This window comes from Eulemur rufifrons, chromosome 30 (genome assembly GCF_041146395.1).
Source record: "Eulemur rufifrons isolate Redbay chromosome 30, OSU_ERuf_1, whole genome shotgun sequence".
Lineage (NCBI taxonomy): Eukaryota > Metazoa > Chordata > Mammalia > Primates > Lemuridae > Eulemur > Eulemur rufifrons.
Window position 1 is genome coordinate 68,027,336 of NC_091012.1, and position 9,267 is coordinate 68,036,602.

Sequence of the window (9,267 nt, forward strand, 5' to 3'; positions counted from 1 at the left end):
CCTGTAGTCCCAGCTACTCGGGAGGCTGAGGAAGAAGGATTGCTTGAGCCCAGGAGTTTGAGGTTGCTGTGAGCTAGGCTGACACCACGGCACTCTAGCCCGGGCAACAGAGCGAGACTCTGTCTGAAAAAAAAAAAAAAGATCTGCCTATTAGGCAGAAGGGAGCTCGTGGAAGCTTTTAGTCAAAGGAGTGATGTGATGATAAAGGTATCTTAGGAAGCTTAATAAGGTGGGAAAACGTAGGATGTAGAAACTAGAGTAAGGAAACCAGTTAGGTGACTATTAAAGGAGTTCAGATATGAACTTCACAAGTCCAGATCTTCTTTCTGGCTAGTATCTAAGTGATTTTAGTTTAGACAACTAAATAGCTTTCTCTTTTCTGTGCTTCAGCTTCCTTATCTATAAACTGGAGATGATCATAGCTCCTACTCATAAGGGCATTTTCAGTGTTAAATTAGATCATAAAGGGCTTACAACAGTACCTGGCACATAGTAAGTACTCAACAAATGCTGATATTAATATTATTTAAACTAAAGAGCTCTTTAGGCTGGGCACAGTGGCTCACGCCTGTAATCCTAGCACTCTGGGAGGCCGAGGCGGGAGGATCGCTCGAGGTCAGGAGTTCCAGACCAGCCTGAGCAAGAGCGAGACCCTGTCTCTACTAAAAATAGAAAGAAATTATATGGACAACTAAAAATATATATAGAAAACATTAGCCGGGCATGGTGGCGCATGCCTGTAGTCCCAGCTACTAGGGAGGCTGAGGCAGGAGGATCGCTTAAGCCCAGGAGTTTGAGGTTGCTGTGAGCTAGGCTGACGCCACGGCACTCTATCCCAGGCAACAGAGTGAGACTGTGTCTCAAAAAAAAAAAAAAAAAAAAAAGAGCTCTTTAGTTTATTCCATTCCAGTTTACATAATAGTTAAAGCCAGTCAGTTACATTTCACAAAAAAAAAAGTGTTAAATGTGCCCATTTGGCATATTAAAACTAAGTCGTAGACTTTTTGCTTAATGATTTGTATTTCAAAGCATAATGCTTCACTTATTTTAACATATGATTATCCCTCATAAAATAAGTCAAACAGAGGATGAATAGTTCTTCCCATTGAATGTATTAACCTATGGTTAGTTATTGGCTATGAATTATATATTTTTTTAAACTTTGTACTTTTTCTATTGCTACTAGCTTTCAGTGAATGCTGTTGATGACATTTATTTCAAAAGAAGGGTCTCTTTTTTGCTCTTCTAGGGCACTGATAGTGAAAATAGAATTCAATTTCTTATCTAGGCATGTGGCCTGGTGTCAGTTGATCCCATGACATACCCTGGGGTGCAGCAACTGCTTTCTGAAGGGATGAGACTGTCTCTTCAGGTGCCTAACTTGGTAGTTTGTGAACCTCTGGCTGCTGTTTCACTCTTCTTCCAGGCCTCACTGGAACGGAAGCTTCTAGCTTCTCCAGTTTCCTTTGCATAGTCAACTAGCCTGAAGCAATTCTCAAGATGCCCCCTTCAAGTCTTGGGGTCAGGGAGGGAAAGAAACAGCTGAAGACCCATGATAGCTACCTACATACCTCTGAGCCAGGCTGGGCCAGGAGGTTGCCTCAGACTCTTCTTTCTGCTTTCAGAAACAAAGTCACCCCTACCTTTGTTCCCTCAGGTTCTTTAGATGGTTGAAAAAGATAAATCTTTGACATGGTTGGTTAAGATTCTTTTTTTAATGTTTTGAAAAGATTAATACATATTTTCCCTGCCACCTCCCTAGTTGTCCATTTCCCTTCCTGGAGGCAGTCACTGTAACCAGTTTTTTGTGTATCTTTCCAGAGATATTCTATGTATGTATGTATATGTACACCCTTAATTTTTATACAAATTTTAGCATACCATAAATGCTATTCTGCACTTTGCTCTTTTCCCATACTATATATTAGAGACTGTTTCATATCAGTACATACAGCACTTCTAGATGTTGAGGTTGCATCCAGTCTCTGGCTGTTATCAACATGCTTATACATATTTCACATGGGAGAGTATATCTTTAGGAGAAATTGGTTAGAACACTTTGGTGATTGGCTTGTTCAAGTGGCTATATAACCACAGTACTGTGTGTGTAATCATTGTGCCATGCTTAAATATGGTGTCATCGGATGTTAGAGCTAGAAAGGATCTTAGAGATTCCAGAGAAAGCCAAGATCACATAGAGACTTAGAGGCAGAGCCAGGACCAAACCCACAGTTGTTTACTCCAGTCCATAATGTAGTTCTTTTTACTACATCACACTGCTGTCTGTGAAAGATTTGGCATGGCCTGATTTCTGTCCCAACAGGCAGCACTGTGCATTATCTGGCCCCCTGTGATGTCACTACCCTGTCTTTACCTAATTTTTCTCTTTCCAGAGCCTGATTTTGCCAAGCTAATTTTCCCTACTTTCCCTGCTGCTCTAATAACTACTTTTTTCTTTTTAAGTTAAAACTGAAGTCCTTTATAGTTTGGGGACTCTTTCTTTAGTAGTAAAGCCAAGTAGGAGAGGCAGGAGTGCTAGGGAGATGATCTGATAATAGCCCAAGATTAATGATCTTTCCTGTTGCTAGAAACTCTTAGCTCATCCATTGAGTCATCGTGCAGTCTAGGGGGAGTCCCTTTCTCTTCTTAGTACTGCTGGAATATCTCCTTCCCTTGGCCATAAGATTGAGCACCTAAAGGTCCAGTGAGTGCTTAATGTGGCCAATAAGAAAGAATATGAAAGTATATGCACTTAGTTTCATTCTTACTGAATTATACTAGGGAAGTGATATTCTGTGTGCAGCCCAAGGAAATCAAGGGCTTTGGTGTCAGGGACAGACAGGTGCAAATGACTCTTAAGCCAATCTTAACTCTAGCTCAGACCACAGAGGGGTCAACTGCTGTGAATCTTTTTAAAATGCACACTATGATGAAACTGTTCTAGGACTGTAGATCTATCCCTAGGGTACTTTTTCTCAAAATATAATCCTCTGAGCACCTGCATTGCTTGAAGGTTGGGGCCTGGGAGTCTGTAAGTAGTCCTCCTCTGCCCTCAAGTGATTCTTATGTGAACTTAACTATAAGAAATACTGGCTTTTTCTGATCCGCCATCTGCGGTGGAACCGCCACCAAGATGTGTATTTTCGTAAAAACCCTTACAGGGAAGACCATCACTCTCAAGGTTGAACCCTCAGATACAATAGAAAATGTAAAGACCAAGATCCAGGATAAGGAAGGAATTCCTCCTGACCAGCAAAGACTGATTTTTGCTGGCAAGCAACTGGAAGATGGACATACTTTGACTATAACATTCAAAAAGAGACCACTCTTCGTCTTGTGTTGAGACTTCGTGATGGTGCTAAGAAAAGGAAGAAGTAGTCTTACACCACTCCCCAGAAGAATGAGCATAAGAGAAAGAAGGTTAAGCTGGCTATTCTTAAATACTGTAAGGTGGATGAGAATGGCAAAATGAGTTGCCTTCATCAGGAGTGTCCTTCAGATGAATGTGGTGCTGGAGTTTTTATGGCCGGCCACTTTGATAGACATTACTGTGACAAATGTTGTCTAACTTACTGCATCAATAAACCAAAAGACAAGTAATTGTATATGAGTTAATAAAAGACATGAACTAAAAAAAAAATACTGCCTAAGAAATGGTAAATTGGGGAGATGGTCACGAGTGTTTCAATTTGGGGTGGCCTGTAAAATTAGTGATAATAGCTGACTGGCAATTCCAGGTTGTATATGGTTATTTCATTTGGGAAGACATAAAGACTGGGTTAGGTGCCCCCTATGTGCTTTCACAGACCCTGTGCTTCTATCATAACCCTTATCATTGCTGTATTGTAATTGAATGTTTTTTTTTCTCTTCCCTGTGTAATCCAGAGTGTTCTTAGTTGTGAACAACAGAAATTGGCATATTCAGGCAGAAAATGCTTGTACTGAAAGCACATTGAATAGCTCGCAGAATCACCACTTAAACTGGAGAACCAGACTCAGGGCTACATAGCCAACACCATAGCTGCCACTGTTACTACCACCTCCACTCCTACTGACATCAGTGTTAGCTCACATCCTCCAAGGAGCAGATACCAAGATGGGATTAGACATGCAAGAAATTTATTAGGGGAAATGCCCATGACAGAAAATAGGGTGGGAATTAGAAGAGGCTGGGAGAGCTGTCAGACTGCGATGTAAATTTGACCGCTGTTGGCAAGAGACAGCAAGAAGAAGGTTGGGGAGGAAGAGTCAGATTAAACTGCAGTTCTCGTAAAATTTGGCCAAGCTGATGGGGAGTCCCATAGCCAAAGCCACCTATTGGAATAATTCTATGTCTCCCAGAGATGGGCCTAATTTAGTATCCCTGCTGTGCTCAGTCATTGGCTGGGAGCAGTGTGGCCTCAAAGCAAAGCAGCAAATATCGGGGTGAATTTAGAACATAGCAGCTAGGGCAAAGGTCAGTTACACTTACTACATTGGGAGAACTGAGAGGCACATTTTCATAGCTGTCTCAATCAGAGATTCTCCACTGCTTTGAGTCACTGGCTCCCAATTCAAGGAATGGATCCTTGGAATGAGTAAGCTTAAGTCATGTACCTGTGTCCTGACTGCAAGAAGTCCTGCTTCCCACCAAGGTTCCTGAGCCCTTTCCCCCAAATAAAGGGGTTCAGATGCTGGACAGCAACCACCCCCAAAAAAGGACATTTGTCCACTACACTGTGTGAACTCCTTGAGAGCAGAGATCTTTGTCTTGCTCATTGCAATTACAAATATTTACAAATAAATGTTTATTGAAATAATTGAATGACTTCAGCCAGCTGGTGTTCAAATGCCCTTACATACACACACACACACACACACACACACACACAGACAATCAATTTAGCCATCAGGGAAATGCAAACCAAATCCACTAGGATGGCTATAATCAAAAAGACAGATAACAACTGTTGTCAAGGATGTAGGGAAGTTGGAACGATCATACACTGCTGATGGAAATGTAAAGTGGTACAGCCACTTTGGAAAAGTCTGGCAGTTCCTCAAAAGTTTACACACAGTTACTATATGATCTTGCATTTTACTCCTAGGTATATACCCAAGTGAACTGAAAACATGTATTTATGAAAAACTTATACACAAATGTTCCTAGCTGCTTTATTCATAAGAGGCAAAAGTGGAAACAACCCTGTGGTGGTTAATTTTATGTGTCCATTTGGCTAGATGGTCGTGCCCAGTTGTTTGCTCAAATGCTATTAGCATTAAAATCAGTAGACAGTGAGTAAAATGGATTACCCTCCATCATGTGGGTGGGCTTTATCCAAACAGTTGAAGGCTTTAAGAGCAAAGGCTGAGGTCCTCTGAAGAAGATGGAATTCTGCCTCCAGACTGCAATGTAGAAATTCTGCCTGAGTTTCCAGGCTTCAGACTCAAGACTGCAACATCACCTCTTTCCTGAATTGCCAGCCTGCTAGCCAGCCCTGAATTTCAGACCTGTCAGCCCCCACAACTGCATAAGCCAATTCCTTAAAATAAATCTCCCCCTCTCTTGCCCCAGTTGCCCAACTGGTTCTGTTTCTCTGTGATATATCCATACAGTGGAATATTACTAACCATAAAAAGGAATGAGAGGGGGCATTGGTCCTAGGGCCCGGCCACTCCCACCCCCCCCCAAAAAAAGAAATGAAGTACTGATACATGCTACAACATGGATGAACCGTGACAACATTATACTAAGTGAAAGAAGCCAGACACAAAAGATCATATATGATCATACATTGTATGATTCCATTTATATGAAATGTCCAGAATAGATGAATCCATTGAGATGGAAAGTTGATTTGTGTTTGCCTAGGGCTGGGGGGAGGGGAGAATGGGGAATGAGTGATTAATGGGTATGGGTTTCTTCTTTGGGGTGATGAAATGTTCTGGCACTAGATTGTGGTAATGGCTGCATGACTTTATACTAAAACCACTAAATTATACACTTTAAATGGGCGAATTGTGTGGTATGTGAATTATATCTCAATAAAGCTATATCCATTTCATCCCCCTTCCTCCCCTCCTCCCCCTCTCCTCCCCACCAGGCAGTGTAAATAGAACTAGCCAGCTGCCTGGCAACACCCATCATCCCCAAATGCCATGCTGCGTTTTGTGACCGCACTTCTTTCCCTTCAAGGCTAATTTAGATGTTCATTTTTAACCAGATTTGCTGAAGAAAAATGCTAGGGGTGAGGGCTGCAGGGAACTCTGGGCTCCAGGCCCAGATCCCAGCTATGGATGATACTAATGAGGGAGTACCTGGGAACTAACAGGCGAGAGTCTTTGTTCTCAGGAAACTTACAGCAAAAAGAGAAATAAGACCCAGCTGATATGTAACTGATTTTGCATTAGATAATCTTTTAAGGATGCTAACAGCCCAAACTGAGCATTCTATAGAAAAAAAAAAAAACCAGCCTGAGCAAGAGCGAGACCCCATCTCTACAAAAAATAGAAAAATTAGCCAGGTGTCATGGTGCACACCTGTAGTCCCAGCTACTTGGGAGGCTGAGACAGGAGGATTGCTTGAGCCCAGGAGTTTGAGGTTGCAGTGAGCTATGATGACACCACTGCACTCTAGCCATGGTGACAGAGTGAGATTTTGTCTCCCCAAAAAAAAAAAAGAAAGAAAAGAAAAGAAAAAAGCCACCCTTCCATCCTGGCTACTGATTCTCTGGACCCTGTCCATCACCTCCCACCAACAAGGGTTCCGTGACTGGGCTGTCAGCCACTTGCTGCACTTCTCTGTCTTTCCTCTCCTCTTCCCTCGTGAATGCCAGTCACCTCTTACAAAACAGCTCCTGGAGGCCTATGAGTAGTTTTTAGGCTGTAGTAGCTTGGAAAGCTCAACCCTAGCCCTGAGCCTTACATGGTTCAGAGGGGTTCTAAATGCTGATAAAGCTGCCCATAGCTTTCAGACCAGATGACTTTTAGATCCATTCTTTGTTCCTGCTGGGTCAGGGGTCAGAGGTGGGGTGGGTAAGGAGTCAGACCTTGACCCTACCTTTCTTGCAGAATTCTGATGCTTTTCAGAGGGAGAAATTGACCCTTGAACACTCCCTAGCATTCAGGGGGCAGTCTGGGAATCACCTCAGATGACCAGTCCTTGGGAGATCAGTGCTCTTAATGGGCAAGGGGTCCCCAGGACCTCAGCAGTCTCATGACTGTCAACATTTTTAGCATCTCTAGTCCTACCTAAGAAGAGGAAAGAGCTGGAATCTAGAGATGGCACATGAAAGACCAAAAAGGGTTTTAGACAGAAACAGGGCAAATTCTCAGTTAGCTTCTCCCAGCAGGACAAAGGAACAGGGAAATAAGAGACCAGAGTATTTAATGACCTAAAACGTCAGAGAGTCTTAGGGCTGAAAATAGAGAAGCTGGTGGGTGAGGGGATCAGATGGCAGGTACTTTTAACGGGTCTATACCAGCTATGGAGGAATCCACTGTAAGTATAGTAGGGGCTCTGCCCTCAAGGAACCTATAATAATTCAGTTGAGGGATAAAAATTAATACACTTGAAATAATTTGTAATTTGGTGCTAAACTGTGGTATTGACAAAAAAAAATGCTGTAGGAACTCTGAGAAGGGACAGATCATGTGGGCTGTCAGGCATCCTCTGTGAGATGAATGCCCTGGCTTCAGTGGCGACAGCTTTTAGAGATGAGTATGTCTGAGTCTTGCATGGTTTCTTGGAGGAAGTGTGGGGGAGGAAGCTTCATCATCATCACCATTTGTCAATCACCATTGTCATCAACAAGTGTCACAATAAACATTCATAGAGCTTCCCTCCCTCGCTAACTTTACACTTCTGTTGGGGAGGCAGGGCAAGCATGGAAAGAGGTGAAAGGCTAGTACAAGAGGGCATGTGCAAGTAGCACAAAGAGCGAGAAAAGTGAGGGTCTGGGAGATCAGAGAAGGCTTCCTGGAGGAGGTAGTCCTTGAGCTAACCCTTGAAGGAAGGTTAGCATTTGGACTAATGGTGAAAAGGGGGAAAGGGGGCTGTAAATGCTATCAAGGCACAGAGGTGGGAGTGAGCAAGGCAAATATAAGAGGTGAGAAAAACAGCTGGATTAAAGCAAAGGGTGTGTGGTAAGGTAGCATGGGTGATAAAGTTTGAGAGGGAAGTAGTGTAGTGATTATAGAAAACCTTAAATGACAGGAGTCATTTTCGAACAAAGCAGGAAGTCATTGTAGATTTGTGCATTTGGGGAGAGATGCCACAGACGAGGAGGAAAGGCTAAAAGAGAAACATAGGGGTTCTTCATTCTTCCCAGCTTTGCTCTCTTGTGTTAGGGTGACCAACTCACCCTATCCCAGCAAAATGTGATGAATTGGTCACCCTGCCTGAGATCCACCTTGTAAACAGGTTCTTAAAGCAACCCTGAGAGGTTCTGCCTCATATACTGCTGGTGGAGATCCTTGTCCCAGTTGGAATGTCCCAACCAAGCAACACTTTTGTCTGAAGTTGTTCTCAATAGTGTTGCTTTCCCTTGTGAAATGTTGAGGAAGAAGCAGCCTCCCAGCTGCTAGCACAGGTGCAGACCAAGATGGGGAGTCTACTTAAGAAGGCAACCTTTAGATGCAGAATCTGCCTCTGAATCAGCCCTGGGGAAAGGAGGCAGCAGTCGTGGGAACCTTAAAAAACAACACAACGACAAGACTAAGTCTGTCTTGAGGCCATCATTTTGGTGGCTGCTACTTGGTCACTCCTCATATAGATTTGTTTTACTGACTTCCTGCAGCAAAAAGAGATTGACACAGGCTCTTCTATATTTGTATTATTACCAGGAGACAAATGTTTTCTCTTTTTCTCTGGGGTTTAGAATTATGCAAATGAAGGCTTGCAAACAAAAGCTCAGCGAGGTGGGGGAGGATTGCTCTTAAGAATCCAGGCAATTTTCAGAGCTCTTTAAGACACCCCTCTCAGTTTTTAGTAACAGCTCTCTTGGCTCCTTTCCAAGCTATTTAGAGCTTGGCACCTCTTCAGAACCTTTCAACCAAAGACCTGAAAGTTCATTCTAAAGCTCCTATCTTGGCCTCATTTTGCAAGTGGAGAAATCAAGTTGTATAATATGAGCTTTCAGTGTCTGTGGGCTGATCTCGAGTCTTGACCTCCATCCTGTGATTCTATCTTCCTTCTGCTGGAAACTCTGGCCCAATTGCCTCCCAGGTTCCCGTGATGTTATCTGGAGGGCAATAGGACCTAGGGAGGTTCAAGCCTGAGGCCGACCG

General features: G+C 43.1%; 1 pseudogene; it reads left to right on the forward strand.

Moving 5' to 3' along the window:
• Positions 1-3,110: 3,110 nt before the first annotated feature.
• Positions 3,111-3,626, forward strand: LOC138378289 (ubiquitin-ribosomal protein eS31 fusion protein-like; annotated as a pseudogene).
• The last annotated feature ends 5,641 nt before the right edge of the window (positions 3,627-9,267 follow it).